At 41.2% G+C, this 16,923-nt stretch overlaps 1 protein-coding gene across 1 annotated transcript in view; it reads left to right on the plus strand.

Annotated features, from left to right (window-relative positions):
* Positions 1-16,923, plus strand: part of LOC124776199 (L-threonine 3-dehydrogenase, mitochondrial) — a 264,550-nt gene that overhangs the window by 137,263 nt on the left and 110,364 nt on the right. The gene's annotated exons all lie outside the window — the stretch shown is intronic.

Below are 16,923 nucleotides of genomic sequence, written 5' to 3' on the forward strand. Positions count from 1 at the left end.
CTAGAAACTTAAAAATTTATATTTAGATTCCTTTTTCATAATAATTTAGTAGAAACAGTATTCTGGATCTCACAAATTAAAATTTTAGTTGAAATTAATGATTTTCTGGTTTTTGTCTTTAAAATTAAGCAAGCAAGATAGATTAAGTAGGCGAACAAATAAGGCTAGGGTGTTTAAATTTAAGTAGAAGGGAGATCCGCTATAATCATAAAGATGTGAGAAGTTTCAACTGAATGACTATAAAACTATAGCGATAGCGTATCTCCAGAGGGCAAGTTCAGAGCTCGTCTACTGGGTGTAGTGTAATTAAATTAATTCTCTCGCCCAAAATATTTGACTTTGCCACGTCAGACTTTTATTATGATTACTTACCTGTGTGCTGATTGCACATTTGAATTGAGAACTTCATCGGCCCTCAGCAAAAGAAGCTATGATTTATTCGGTAACTTAATGTGGTGCATTACTAGCCCAGCGGCTAGTCGGGAGAGCCGATTTGTTCAGGCGTTCCCCTATCCGTCCGCACCGCGGCTTTATGTATAAGAACGCTGCGTGAGAGAGGAAGGCCCCAGTTCTCCCAGACACTGATTAGTGCACGATCTGTGCCGGGAGTCGCGTCGCATCGGTTGTTGTTGTTGGCATATAAACTTGTACTACTGTAGTAGGCGTGGGCTTCGTGTCTATCTTGGCCACAATAATGCGTTCACTATGCTGTTTGTAGTAGCTAACCCGCACTCCTATTTTTTTATTCATTATTAAACCCACTCCTGCATTACCCCTATTTGATATTGTATTTATAACCCTGTAATCACCTGACCAAAAATTGTTCCTCCTGCCACCAAACTTCACTAATTCCCACTGTATCTAACTTTAACCTATCCATTTCCCTTTTTAAATTTTCTAACCTACCTGCCCGATTAAGGGATCTGACATCTGTAGAACGCCAGTTTTCTTTCTCCTGATAACGACGTCCTCCTGAGTAGTCCCCGCCCGGAGATCCGAATGGGGGACTATTTTACCTCCGGAATATTTTACCCAAGAGGACGCCATCATCATTTAATCATACAGTAAAGCTGCATGTCCTCGGGAAAATTTACGGCTGTAGTTTCCCCTTGCTTTCAGCCGTTCGCAGTACCAGCACAGCGAGGCCGTTTTGGTTAATGTTACAAGGCCAGATCAGTCAATCATCCAGACTGTTGCCCCTGCAACTACTGAAAAGGCTGCTGCCCCTCTTCAGGAACCACATGTTTGTCTGGCCTCTCAACAGATACCCCTCCGTTGTGGTTGCACCTACGGTACGGCCATCTGTATCGCTGAGGCACGCAAGCCTCCCCACCAACGGCAAGGTCCATGGTTCATGGGGGGCTCGCATCGGTATCATTGCTATAAACAGCCTCAGATGCCGTAATAAGTTACTCAGGATACGCGTAACCATGAAATCGTTTTCGAGTGAAGTGTTAATTCTGGGATGACTTTAATGGATCATCTTCAGTTTGCGTATGTCGTATTTTCACGTGCCGCTGCGGGACAGACATTCTACCATTATTTAGCGTGGCGTTTGATGAACATTATCATCAAATTATGGCGAGCATTCACTTAAACCTTTAATTTGAACAGTTATAGTTGCATCAGCGCATTAGACTCTGAACTGCTCTGCTAGTTGGATTGTGTGGATTCTTTTTTGGTCTGTGACTTTCAGAATATATTGAACATTTTAGAGAGAATCGTCGTTTGATTATGAATCCCAGACAATCTCCTAATTCCCCAGAGCTATAAGCTGTAGCTATAAGTGTATTTCTCAGATGAAGTGGGCACTAGGAATTCTAATTACAGGCTTCACGTTTTGCTAATAACTTTCTGGTTGCCAATATTGTAGTTAGAGAGCCAGTGTTGAGAACGGCAAACAACAGCATTAAATAAATAAATAATAGGAAACATTTATATAACAATAATTCCACCCGCCGCCCCACATATGTTGCTAATCGGCCGGGAAATGCATCTTTTCTACATTACAAACCAAACATTGTATAACAACAATTATTCCACCCGCCGCCCCACATATGTTGCTAATCGGCTGGGAAAAACAAAACATTTTATAATAACAATTATTCCACTCGCCGCCCCACAATGGGAACCAAAAATAAAATAAAAAATATCCAGAAACGCACCCCTCCAACAGCAAAGAGACGCAGCACCTCACCGATTGACTTCATTCGCACAGCGTTTTGTTCGCAAATCAACAGACGTGACATCCAACAGGCACAACACGGATCATACAGCGTCGATCATGCGCAGTCGTAAAGACACTGCTATATAAAATATTTCTCAGCACTTCCCTGAGTTTACGTAGCGTTATCCACCGATCCTCAAGGACAATCATAACAGTTGTGTTGGTGTTGACTTCAGTCGCAGTTGTGTTGTTGTTGTGGTCTTCAGTCCTGAGACTGGTTTGATGCAGCTCTCCATGCTACTCTACCCTGTGGAAGCTTCTTCATCTCCCAGTACCTACTGCAGCCTACATCCTTCTGAATCTGCTTAGTGTATTCATCTCTTGGTCTCCCTCTACGATTTTTACCCTCCACGCTGCTCTCCAATGCTAAATTTGTGATCCCTTGATGCCTCAGAACATATCCTACCAACCGATCCCTTCTTCTAGTCAAGTTGTGCCAAACTCCTCTTCTCCCCAATTCTATTCAATACCTCCTCATTAGTTACGTAATCTACCCATCTAATCTTCAGCATTCTTCTGTAGCTCCACATTTCGAAAGCTTCTATTCTCTTCTTGTCTAAACTATTTATCGTCCATGTTTCACTTCCATACATGGCTACACTCCATACAAATACTTTCAGAAACGACTTCCTGACACTTAAATCAATACTCGGTGTTAACAAATTTCTCTTCTTCAGAAACGCTTTCCTTTCCATTGCCTGCCTACATTTTATATTCTCTCTACTTCGACCATAATCAGGTATTTTGCTCCCCAAATAGCAAAACTCCTTTACTACTTTAAGTGTCTCATTTCCTAATCTAATTCCCTCAGCATCACCCGATTTAATTCGACTACATTCCATTATCCTTGTTTTGCTTTTTTTGATGTTCATCTTATACCCTCCTTTCAAGACACTGTCCATTCCGTTCAATTGCTCTTCGAAGTCCCTTGCTGTCTCTGATAGAATTACAATGTCATCGGCGAACCTCAAAGTTTTTATTTCTTCTCCATGGATTTTAATACCTACTCCGAACTTTTCTTTTGTTTCCTTTACTGCTTGCTCAATATACAGATTGAATAGCATCGGGGAGAGTCTACAACCCTGTCTGACTCCCTTCCCAACCACTCCTTCCCTTTCATGTCTCTCGACTCTTATAACTGCCATCTGGTTTCTGTACAAATTGTAAATAGCCTTTCGCTCCCTTTATTTTACCCCTGCCTCCTTCAGAATTTGAAAGAGAGAATTCCAGTCAACACTGTCAAAAGCTTTCTCTAAGTCTACAAATGCTAGAAACGTAGGTTTGCCTTTCTCTAAGTCTACAAATGCTAGAAACGTAGGTTTGCCTTGCTAGTAACGTAGGTTTGCTTTTCCTTAATCTTTCTTCTAAGATAAGTCGTAGGGTCAGTATTGCCTCACGTGTTCCTACATTTCTACGGAATCCAATCTGATCTTCCCCGAGGTCAGCTTCTACCAGTTTTTCCATTCGTCTGTAAAGAATACCTGCCCGATTAATGGATCTGACATTCCATGCTCCGATCCGTAGAACGTCAGTCACAGTAGAAGCCTGAAACACAGGCCCCACCTTGCCTAACACAGACAAGTCGGTCTTCTTTGAAGTCGTTGGACCAGCTAAACACTGCTCCACGGGTAGTGCATCTTCACCGTACGCTTGCTTCAGTTTTTTGTAAGTGTTAGTGGGGGTATGGTTTAAACGAACACAGAATTTTATTGTGCCTTACTGCCCCTCTCGCGTCCCCTCCATTGTTTGGTATGCGAAATGCAAACAGCGTCTGCAAAATAGAGCACTACCACCAACCTACCCAAACGAGAGTGCTGCCACCTGTGGACATTATACATAAAAACCCGCTATTTTCAAATATTTGTGGTACAGATAGGGAACTATCACGGAAACTAAATGAAAAAATCAGTCGTTGATCTGACGGCGTACAGGGTGCGCCGCTTAAGTCTGGGCAAATGAAACTTTTTTTTAAAACAAATTTTTAAAACAAAATACAAATGAAAATCATTTAACATATAAGTTGTGGTGTCTCTAGAGAGCAACATTACTCGATGTAACCACCTTCAGCCGCAATGACTGCCTCCAATCTTGTCCTGAAGCGATCGCACGCACTCTTTAAAACAGCGCTGTCCATATTCGCGGAAGCTGCCTCGATAGCGGTGCATAGACATGCGACATTAGGGTGCGTCTTATTGATAACTCTTTCGACTACGCTCCAAACATAGCAGTCGAGGGGGTTCAAATCCGGGCTATTCGGGAACCAGAACTCCTTTGACCAGAGCATGCCAACGTTATCCGAGAGCCAGATTTCGATTAAATGGCTCGTTTGAGGTCCTCCTCTGCCATCCGAGGCATTGTTCGCTCACTGACATTCAACAATGACGCCAATTTCCCCAGTGATTGCCCCCGTTCCTCCGAAATCTCCACCTGAGCCTTTTCGATGACTGCCGCAGTTCGTAACTCGCGTTTCCTCAAGTAATGTTTCCTTGCCGGGTTAGCGGAACCTTCCCCAGACTTCTCCAAATCATTATACCTGGCCACATCGTAAACAGATGATCTCGGATACCCGAAGAATCGAACTATTTCAGTGGGCGAACGCCCAGCACGAGGACTTTCGATAACCGCAGTTCTGTTGTACTCCGCACTTGTCCGTAACATCTCGGCTATTTTGAGGTTCTGACTGTTTACTAGATGACTATGGCTTTCGCGAACGACAATCGCGACCTCCGGCGGAACTACGATATGGCGGTAAATTCAAATTGAAATTTGTCCGGATCTAAGCGCCGCACCCTATACAGAGTGGTCCATTGATCGTGACCGGTCCAAATATCTCACGAAATAAGCATCAACCGAAAAAACTACAAAGAAGGAAACTCGTCTAGCTTGAAGGGGGAAACCAGATGGCGCTATGGTTGGCCCGCTAGATGGTCCGGCCATAGGTCAAACGGATATCATCTGCGATTTTTTAAAATAGGAACCCCCATTTTTTATTACATATTCGTGTAGTACGTAAAGAAATATGAATGTTTTAGTTGGACCACTTTTTTCGCTTTGTGATAGATGGCGCTGTAATAGTCACAAACGTATAAGTACTTGGTATCACGTAACATTCCGCCAATGCGGACGGTATTTGCTTCGTGATACATTACCTGTGTTAAAATGGACCGTTTACCAATTGCGGAAAAGGTCGATATCGTGTTGATGTATGGCTATTGTGATCAAAATGCCCAACGTGCGTGTGCTATGTATGCTGCTCGGTATCCTGGACGACATCATCCAAGTGTGCGGACCATTCGCCGGATAGTTATGTTATTTAAGGAAACAGGAAGTGTTCAGCCACACGTCAAACACGACCTGCAACAAATGATGATGACCAAGTAGGTGTTTTAGCTGCTGTTGCGGCTAATCCGCACATCAGTAGCAGACAAACTGCGCGACAATCGAGAATCGACAATCGGAAATCTCAAAAACGTCGGTGTTGAGAATGCTACATCAACATCGATTGCACCCGTACCATATTTCTATGCACCAAGAATTGCATGGCGACGACTTTGAATGTCGTGTGCAGTTCTGTCACTGGGCACAAGAGAAATTACGGGACGATGACAGATTTTTTGCACGCGTTCTATTTAGTGACGAAGCGTCATTCACCGGCAGCGGTAACGTAAACCGGCATAATATGCACTATTGGGCAACGGAAAATCCACGATTGATGCGACAAGTGGAACATAAGCGACCGTGGCGGGTTAATGTATGGTGCGGCATTATGGGAGGAAGGATTCAGGAAGGATGATTGGCCCCCATTTTATCGATGGCAATCTAAATGGTACAATGTATGCTGATTTCCTGCGTAATGGTCTACCGATGTTGCTACAAGATGTTTCACTGCATGACAGAATGGCGATGTACTTCCAACATGATGGATGTCCGGCACATAGCTCGCGTGCGGTTGAAGCGGTATTGAATAGCATATTTCATAACAGGTGGATTGGTCGTCGAAGCACCATACCATGGCCCGCACGTTCACCGGATCTGACGTCCCCGGATTTCTTTCTGTGGGGAAAGCTGAAGGATATTTGCTATCGTGATCCACCGACAACGCCTGACAACACGCGTCAGCGCATTGTCAATGCATGTGCGAACATTACGGAAGGCGAATTACTCGCTGTTGAGAGGAATGTCGTTACACGTATTGAGAAATGCATTGAGGTTGACGGACATCATTTTGAGCATTTATTGCATTAATGTGGTATTTACAGGTAATCACGCTGTAACAGCAAGCGTTCTCAGAAATTATAAGTTCACGAAGGTACATGTATCACATTGGAACAACCGAAATAAAATGTTCAAACGTACCTACGTTCTGTATTTTAATTTAAAAAACCCACCTGTTACCAACTGTTCGTCTAAAATTGTGAGCCATATGTTTGTGACTATTACAGCGCCATCTATCACAAAGCGAAAAAAGTGGACCAACTAAAACATTCATATTTCTTTACGTACAACACGAATATGTAAAAAAAAATGGGGGTTCCTATTTTAAAAAACGCAGTTGATATCCGTTTGACCTATGGCAGCGCCATCTAGCGGTCCGACAATAGCGCCATCTGGTTTCCGCCTTCAAGCTAGGCAAGTTTCGTTCTTTGTAGTTTTTTCGTTTGACGCTTATTCGGTGAGATATTTGGCCCGGTCACGATCAATGGACCACCCTGTATAGTTCCCTGGCATTTTTTTTTTTTTTGTCTGTAGATTTCGTATATAATCTTGCATTGACGAACAGCTAAATTACGTAATAAAATGAAACACTTGCAGCCTTTCTTTCAATATTATTTATTATACAGCTACCAGTTCCGGTGACTCAATACACACAGTCTTCAGACCTTAACTGACGCTGAGCAGGTGATCTCAAATCGTATACGCGAGCACATCAGTGGCCAATAACTACGAACTGGCTTCCGTAGACTTCAGTAACAGTGATTTTGCCCCTGCAGCCATTAATTACCAAGTTTGTAGTTGATGGTTGCAGACATAATATCGCTGATACTGTAGTCTACGGAAGGCAGTTCATAGATGTAGGCCACTGATGTGATCGTGTATACGATTTGAGATCACCTGCTCAGCGTCAGTTAAGGTCTGAAGACTGTGTATTGAGTCACCGGAACTGGTAGCTCTATAATAAATAATATTGAAAGAAAGGGTGCAAGTGTTTCATTTTATTACGTAAGTGAACGTCCCATAAACCTTTAATCAGAAGGAAGGACATACAAAAAAATAGCTAAATTATACTGTTCTCGTACATTTCTTTTGAACTTTTTACAACTTATTTTACCAGTCTCTCTCTTTCCTAGCGCTTTACAAGTTGTACTGTTCCGTGGAACTCATGAGTTGACAAATTTATTTTATTTCAACTTTGTGGCTGGATGGCCTCCCCGTCGCCCATTGTATTCAATAAACCTAAGGAAGGGAACTCAAGTGCACCATTTTTGTGCGAATCGAGTAAACTTCGTCCCTTGTGTTACCACATTTAACTGTTTCTGTGTCGTATTTTCTGAGGCGGAGATCGCTGTCCAGCCCGGCATTTACCTCACGACCATGGGAGACCGGCTAACTCCACACTCTTGCTGGCCGATGTAGCTGACCAACAGCAGTTAATCCGCCTCAAGGTTTCCGCCGTGGCTCGCTCACCTCCCAGACCAGCGAGGTAGCGCACTGCATATTGAGCTGTACGATCAGGCTTAGAACTACTCAAGTATGACAAGATATAAGAGGACATTAACATTTCGTAACATTTTCTTCGTATTTGCTTAGTGATTACTTGTCTAAGTAGATAGGCACTAATAGGTTAGCACTGACGAACAACAAGAAATACTTTACACCATGAGTATTCTTCTGCCATAAACTAATACAACCACGTGCTTCTTTCATTCGAACGATTTTGTCGAATAGACTGAATTTTATAAGTTCCTCACAGAAACTACTACCTTCTAGGTGTCAAAAATGATAATTTTAAGAGCAATAGTATTGTTCATTTATTTCATCTTTATGTAGTTCTGCCATATGTCGACTTTTAATATTCATGTTTCTCAAAACATGCTTTTAAACATACTGTATTCTCTACATTTATGCGAGCGTCCCAAAATATGGGACAAAATGAAAGAAATGATCGTTCATCTCTCCCTGAACAGGTTACTAAGACCCCTCAGGCGAACAATCCCTGGATTTCGAACAATACTCTACCACTCATCGAAGAACGGAGCACACTAAAGAAATGTAGCACAGAAACCGCTGAAGATGAAGAAGAATACGAAGAACTTCGCTGCAAAATACAGCGCAGCTGCCGAATTGACAACACACTGTATCTCAGCACTATTTGTGATGACATAGAACAACATCAAAAAATAAATGAAACGCATGACCTATTCAAGAAGATAAACAACATCACTCGAGAGTTCAAACCGCGTACGTGGATGGTAGAAGATATAGATGGCACTGTTATCAGTGACAAGCAATTAGCAATAGCCAGGTGGAAACAACACTGTGAAACACTGTATTGCAAAGGGAACAACATCGAAGAAGAGAACATTTGTATGGAATCAAATAAAAAACTTGATATTCTGTACAGTGAAATCGAAAATGCCATCAAGCATCGGAAAAACAACAAACCCCCAGGTATAGATAGTATTTCCAGAAAAATGCTGACTGCTATGGGAGAGGAAGGCATGCATGCCCTACATTTAATATGTAATAAGGTGTGGAAAACGGGTGAATTGTCTAAAGAGTGTCCTAATTCCTCTGCACAAAAGAGGATCAGTTACGGACTGCTCCAACTGTAGGACCATAGCATTAATATCACATGCTAGTAAAGTCCTGCTGCGTATAATGAATCAACGCCTAAAAAATTTTCTGCAGTCTCAGATTTCCGCAGAACAAGCGGGTTTCGTGTCAGGTAAAGTTCTCGAGAGGCAGTCTTTAATTTAAGGTAGATAATTGAAAAATGTTATGAGTTCTGTGTCCCTGCCTACATCTGCTTCCTAAATTATAAAAAGGCCTTTGATTGTGTCATGTGCGACAAGTTGTAGCATGTGCTCAACGAGTCTGGGGTTCTAAAACACCTGCTATCCTTACTAAAAGATCTTTACAATAGTCATACCGCAACCATGAAAGAAGATGGTGAATACTTGGAATTTTTCGATGTGACAAATAGCGTCAGACAAGGTTGCATACTGTCACCTCAGCTCTACAGTATCTATGCAGAGTGTGTAATCAAGAAAGCGCTGGATGGCTGGGACGGTGGGATTTCAATTGGCGGCAGGAAAATCGACAATTTACGCTTCGCAGATGATACTACACTCATAGCAGGAAGTGAGGAAGAACTTGGTAACCTCTTCTCAGGAGTGAAAAGATGTTAGTCTAAACCTTGGCCTAGAGATAAACATGAAAAAAACCAAACTAATGGTTATAAATCGCCTAGACATCGGTCAAAATCAACTTACAGGATGCTTAAGGAATCTGGAGATAGTGAGTTATTAAGTATATCTAGGCTCTCTGATCAACTGCACAGGAAAGTGTGATAAAGAGATAAGACGACGAATCATTCTTGGCCGAGCCGCAATGGTTCAAAATGGTTCACATGGCTCTGAGCACTATGGGACTTAACTTCTGAGGTCATCAGTCCCCTAGAACTTAGAATTACTCAAACCTAACTAACCTAAGGACATCACACACAGCCATGCCCGAGGCAGGATTCGAACCTGCGACCGGAGCGGTCGCGCGGTTCCCGACTGCGCGCCTAGAACCGCTAGACCACTGCGGCCGGCGAGCCGCAATGGTCAAACTCACTAAGATATGGCAGAATCTGGCAATATCCAAGACAACTAAGATGCGCTTGGTAAAAGCGTTGGCGTTTCCTGTATTCTTATACGCATGCGAGACCTGGACCGTGAAAGATAGTGATAAGAGCCGCATTGATCCCTTCGAGATGTGGTGTTGGCGGAGGATGCTACGTATACCGTGGACACAAAAAAGAGAACAAATATTTCAATAATAGAAGAACTTAAAATCACAAGAAGGTTATCTTCTCGTGTCAGCTAAAGATACCTTCAGTTCCTTGGGAACATCTTGAGAAGGAAAGGGGATAATTTAGAGAAGACCATCGTCCAGGGAAAAATTGATGGCAGAAGACCACTTGGGAGAGCAGCAAACAGAACATTACCAGCCTGCCTCTTCACATCATATTAAGAAAGGCCGAAGATCGCTGTGGATGGAGACATTTGTCTGAAGTTTCAACTACGTAAGAATGATGAGGGAATGAGGTCATGACACTCAGCAATGAGCAAAACGACTAATGATGATGAAGCTAGTGTTCAGGCGGGTACAACGCTTTTCGTAGTGCTTTGTCAGAATAATCGTAAACAGAATACATACTGCACATAAAATGAATTGCTGACTCTACATATATGCAGATGTAAATGATAAAACTACAGTTTTAATTAGAAAACATCTATACAGGACAATTCAAAATGAATATAGCGATTACAAACGGCTATAACCATTTAATGCATCGCGATACATCGATAAGAATCACAGAGAATGTAAATTTAGCGGAAAATTTCGTTCCTTGCATGAGTGAATAGTTCTGTGTCACAAGTGAAAATGACGGATTCTGTACAACAGGCATTCTTCATGTTAACGGTTAAAACTCGTCGTTTTGTCTTCATAGTGCAGAGAGGATTTTGTCAGCGATACTATCAAGCAGCTCCAAATGCCAGTAACATCCGCATAACGCGCCGACAGTCAAAGAAACAGGATGTTTGCACTAAGGATGAAGTACAGGCCAGCAAAGCGTGTCACTATAAAACGTTGAAGGAAATCGTCTTTCGTGTGAACGCAGACCACGGACGCCGACGTTCGAATATCACCAACAAAGTTCTGACGTATTCTGGAAACGAAGCCAGTCGGGGTGGCCGTGCGGTTCTAGGCGCTACAGTCTGGAACCGCGCGATCGCTCCGGTCGCAGGTTCGAATCCTGCCTCGGGCATGGATGTGTGTGGTGTCCTTAGGTTAGTTATGTTTAAGTAGTTCTAAGTTCTACGGGACTGATGACCTTAGACGTTAAGTCCCATAGTGCTCAGAACCATTTGAACCATTATTTTTTAAACGAAGCTGAAAATGAAACCGTACATATTTCAAAATTTGCAGGAAGTGAAACACACGATAATGCAGCAAGCCATAGAGTAAGAAACATTTTCTGCACGTCTCTTTTTAAGCGATAAGGCAGTCTTCCACGTATGTGGCAAGGTTAACCGGCAAATTCGAATGCGGGATACAACAGAAAAGGCTTCGTGCGTTACTGAACATCAGCGCAATTCAGCCAAAGCTAATATCTTCTGCGGGACGTCACATAAAAACTGTACGTTGTATTTTCCTTCATTGAGCAAAGCGTTTCAACAAACTTTTACCTAAATATGATTAAGCAATGGTTGATTCCCGCAGCTTGACGCTTATTCCGCGGATTACATCTTTCAGGAAGATGGAGCACCCCACACTGGTGTTCAGAGGTTCGTACGTTTCAAAATCAACGTCTTCCAAACCGTTGGATCGGCCGTGCTCGACATGACGATGCTGTGTGCTGCTCTTCGCTACATCTGTCTTTTTATGGGGTTATATGAAAGATCTTCCGTATGTGCTTCCTCCTTTTGTCGGAAAAGTTATAGAATTCAAAATGCATACCTCTAATGCGCTCGCCCTGGTGACTCCAGATTTGCTTCAGAATGTAATGCGTCAAATGGATTACCGCTTAACGTTGCCCGTGTGACCGAACGGAGTCATATAAGAAGACCTCTAAAGCACGTAAAAATTTTGAATTTTCTTTGATATTCCCTGTAATTCTTATCGATTTATCTCTATGCATTAAGTAGTTACGTATTTAGAGCCCTTTCTAATCGCTATATTCATTTTGAATTGCCCTGTTGAATGAAATACTTTTGTTCCAAGCAAGGTGATGAAGCTAATATTGGAAGGGGTAATCTCTTCTCACAAATTCATGGTCTAAATCTACATTTGCACGGAAAGCACCCGTTTAGTGTGTGTTGGCAGGTAAGCTCCCCCCCTCCCGCCCTGCCATTACGTCGTTTTACGATTTGTGGGCTATGCACAGGAAGAGTGAGTCATCACGCCTCGGTACAAGCCAGTGGGTGTGGCTCAGCAACCAGAGACGGTGCCTTCGGTCTTACCTTACGCAACACTGCAGTAACTACAGGTAGGCTTATAGATCTTCTTCCTCTTCTTTTTCTTCATCTTCTTCTTCTTCTATTTCTTCTTCTAGAAGAATCCCTACAGACATCGCTACTTATCAGTCACCATGAATCTTTGTCTCACCCTGTTTCTTCTCAATTTTTCGAGAGCTAGGTGAATTTCCCGATTCTCTTGACTGAGACTAAATCTCGGAGAGCTGACCCAAATATTCAGTTTCCATCCTGTGGAGTAGCTATTGTTTGAGTTGCTGTTCCCTAGTCAGACTGATTTCTCAGGCAAAAAGTTCTAATAGCCCGAAGAGAGAAATTACAAAGCAATAGAAACGGCACCACTCATCCTACGAATACTCTAGTGGGGACGATGTGAAAAAAAAGAGAACAGGAGTGGTAAAGGGAGAAGAGGCTAAACAAAAGGTCAAAAATAGTGATCAGACCAAGAAATAAAACTTCCCTTGTCATCTGTACTACGAGTTCATTCAGCCTTTTACCAATTATATTCGAAGCAACCCGTAAGGGTACCCACTCTGTAGATGTGAGAGTCCTCCAGACAACATATCATTCACTGCAATAAAAGCCTATGCCTTTAAAAAATAACAAAACGACATAGCAGTAAAGATTCAATTTATTGTTCATTCCATAACTAAAATAATCAAAATGAAGCATAAGAGATAGAGTACTAAATGGAAAACAAGTAAGAAACTTGTTACTAACGTATGTAAATGGAATTTATATTCTTTTTTGGAGGTATTTATTCGCTTATCACATGATAAATTCCATTAACAGAAAATCCAAGATGATATGTTGCTTCTGGTAATATTATTTCTGTATTTTTGGAGGACAGGGCCTTATTGAACGCGCCTTCAGACAGAGCAGGATAATTTAGTGTGCCAAGGACTAGCAAGCCAATGGCCCCCGAAAGCGAAATACCTTAGTGGAGAAGCAGACTTAAGGTTCCTAATTTAAGATAGTTGAATCCAGCACCCAGTAGAGAACTAAACATTGATTAGACAAGCTCTTTCTCCAAACTGGAAGCTGAAGCTATCGATCTGCTGCAAAGTATCTCATAAGGGAGGCCTGTGCCTCGAGTTGAAATTGTGAATGAAAAATTTGCATGAACTTGGTATTTTGGCATGTACAATGAATACGAATCAAAGATAAAAAGGTGTAATAGAATTACGCGCACATAAAATAGAGGATATAATATCAAAAGTGACACTATAGTGAAATAAACAGAGTTATTTAGGTAGGGATGTGACTGGTTATGAATACAAGGGTAAGAAGTTAGATAAAAGACTGAACTGCAAATAGAGAAATGATAATAGCAATATAAATGAAGACGAAGGGAAATGGTATTGTGTTAGCTGCTTTCTACTTCCCTTACACAATATCCTCGCAAAAGAGGATATTATGACAACCACTGAAAAACAATGGCAAGACTGAAGAAATTTATGTCTCAGGAAATTTTTTTGCAAGAGTAAAGAAGATATTTAAGAGCACGCAATCGGTCGATTAAGCGAATTATTTGTATACAAAAATGATAGTATATTAACTCAAATACGTTGACAGCTTTGTGAGATTTGGTTTAAATTACATCAGCAGTCTTTTTCAGACCGTACGCTGCTCATACACACACGTCCACAACCAGAACAAAAAAGCCAAAAATCAGTTGCTAACCTTGTATCCTAACAATAGAGTTTGGGGGTAAAAAGAGGAGCACAATGCGTATCACTCCGCTAAATTTAACCATTTTTTTCCATTTACATGCCTCACCCATGACGGTGATTCAAAAATTAATTTTAGAATGAAATATCATCCCGAATCATAATTATCTTTTATTTTCAGTGTACTATGAATGCCGAAACATAGCAAAGTGTTAAATGACACCTATATTACCGTTACTCGTTGTTTACTCATTCTGTCAATGAAGAAAAGAATTTACAGTTAATTAGTTCTGCAAGATGATTGTTAGCATCCGAAAATAGCCCACAGGCTTCAAAACGCGTTACGAATAGCTAATAAATTACAGTTGTGACTAGACAACGCAATTCATTCCACACTTCTTTACAAGACCATTATTTAGTTACGGTATAAGTATGAAAAATAACTGTAAATAGATGATACAGTAAGCAGTGCACTAACAGGTGCCTGTAACATAGGAGGCTTCCAAAATAACTCAGAATTATCAGAGCGAATTGGAGACACGAGTGTTGGTTCAACAACCGAAATTTGTGGGACATGAAACAATATCTGCAAAAAGTATAGAAGAAGTGGACGGGGAAGCGGCGAGATTCAACGCAACAACGAATAAGAAGAAAAATAAATGCAATAAGGGAAAAATGATTAAAAAGGCAGAACCTAACTTACGCTGTCATAGCTGCATTGTCATAGGTATGTTAGATCGTTTAATTCAGAAGTTGAGTTTAGTTTAGTTATGTATTGTTCTGTAGATAATTTTCACGATTATTTTATCGATATGATATGGAACAAGTCAGATTACAAGATATATATACACACACATGAACAGTGCTAATATTAATATTCCTGAAATTTTTAGTTCTACATATGCAACTACAGTTAGAGGTACATTTTTTTTACCTGTTCTGAAACAGAAACTCGTCCATGGAATAGAACGTGTTGTCCAAAAAAAATGATTTTAAGCTAGATTTAAAACTTGATCTGTTACCTGCCAGACACTTTATGGTGTTGGGCAAATGTGTATAACGCTAATATCCAACCAAAATTTAATAAAAGTGACAACAGAAGATAAATAGTGCAGAGGATGCATTCTTAGGAACAGTATTGTGGTGTTAAGTCATACGATAAAAATCAGTATGCAGAAATTAAAATTTCGGTTATGGAAACACCTCTTGATTCAGTTTGTGGCGAAATAAATAAAAAACATTTTACATTTTAAATTCCACGTCATTGTTGATTTAATCAGAGTTCTCACCTTAGACGTAGAATTAGTCCTTCTGCCACAATATTAATTCATTAGTCGCCATCGATGTTCTTCTCTTTGTTGACCGTGTGTACCATCATGAGTCGGCATCGGTTCACTTCACGAAGACGGTGGAAACCAAGGAATACTATGCTACGTCGCTATAAATAATTTTCGTAACACTTCGATACTTTTCACTATTTTTTATTCACAACACAATAAGACTTGCTGTGCTCGTCGCACAAACCATAATTACCAACCATATGGCTGCCTTTCCGCACAGTCCAAAAATCACGTCCATCCTCCACAAGGCAACAATCGAAAGTGTCCCTTAGCTCCTTGGAGTATCAAACAAAAGAGAATCCAATGTGAACTTTACAAAGATTATAATATACATGCCTCTCAATTTATCTTTGGCGCAGCTTTTAAGATATTGTATGTCTCTGCATAGGAATGTGTCATTACAACTGCCCCCCTACTGTATACTGTCACTAGAAAATTTTATTTGATTGACAGGATACAGTAGTCGACCTTGCAATTGATAGGTTTGGGGGTCTTTTATTTACAAACTTCATTTTTATTGTCTCATTTTCATGGCACTGTGAATTCTTTGGTATTTCTGAGTGTGTGTCAGTTTTTTGGTATACTTATGCTAATATTTACAAACCTTAATCCTAATATACAAAGTTCTGGTTAATACTGAGAAAATGACATCATGTAGTAAAGTTTGTACAATAAAATATACACTGAATACAACGTTACATACAAATGTTTCCTTCCTCATCAGAGGTGAAAATTAAGTCCTTGTATTGCTTTCTGTATTTATTCTGTGGCGACGAGCTTTGTTCGCTAGACCCAGTGTTGAATATGGGCGGGTGATACTCGCGCCTGATTGTTTGGTCGTCCGTTAGCTGGCGACGTTGGTTGAATGCACGCGCCCGTGCACTGAATATACACCGACGTGCGGGTACCGTCGAGACTTCCGAACCCCAGCATGCGTGTGTTTTTTGTAGTTCCTTCCAGTACTTAGACTGGATACGACGAGGTACATTGGAATATGTGCCCCGAAGAACACACCACACTATGTGCGAGGCGGAGGACGATCCCGTCGATGCAGCTCCTGGTAAGAAGCGTACCATGTCAAACTTGTTTGGCATTGTCCTTTCCTACTGTGACGCCATGGGTCGTTTGACGATACAAGCTTCAATTTTCGATGTCACTTGTTTAGGCTCGCTGACACTTGCAACGTAGCACTACTTTGCACAATTTTAATTTCTACACACACCACTTTAACCGCGAGTATTGCGATCGAAATTTCCTTTTCACTACACTTTTTTTTTTCTTCTCATTAACCCCTTTTGCCTGTTGTACTGAGATTCATTCCCCTCAATACTTCTGGTCAATGCACATAATTTGTAAGTCACGGGACTTGGCATGAAATACAAAATACATCACATACAATGGAATAACATATAATACATACAATACATTGTTTACATTAACTA

Source organism: Schistocerca piceifrons, chromosome 2, assembly GCF_021461385.2.
Source record: "Schistocerca piceifrons isolate TAMUIC-IGC-003096 chromosome 2, iqSchPice1.1, whole genome shotgun sequence".
Lineage (NCBI taxonomy): Eukaryota > Metazoa > Arthropoda > Insecta > Orthoptera > Acrididae > Schistocerca > Schistocerca piceifrons.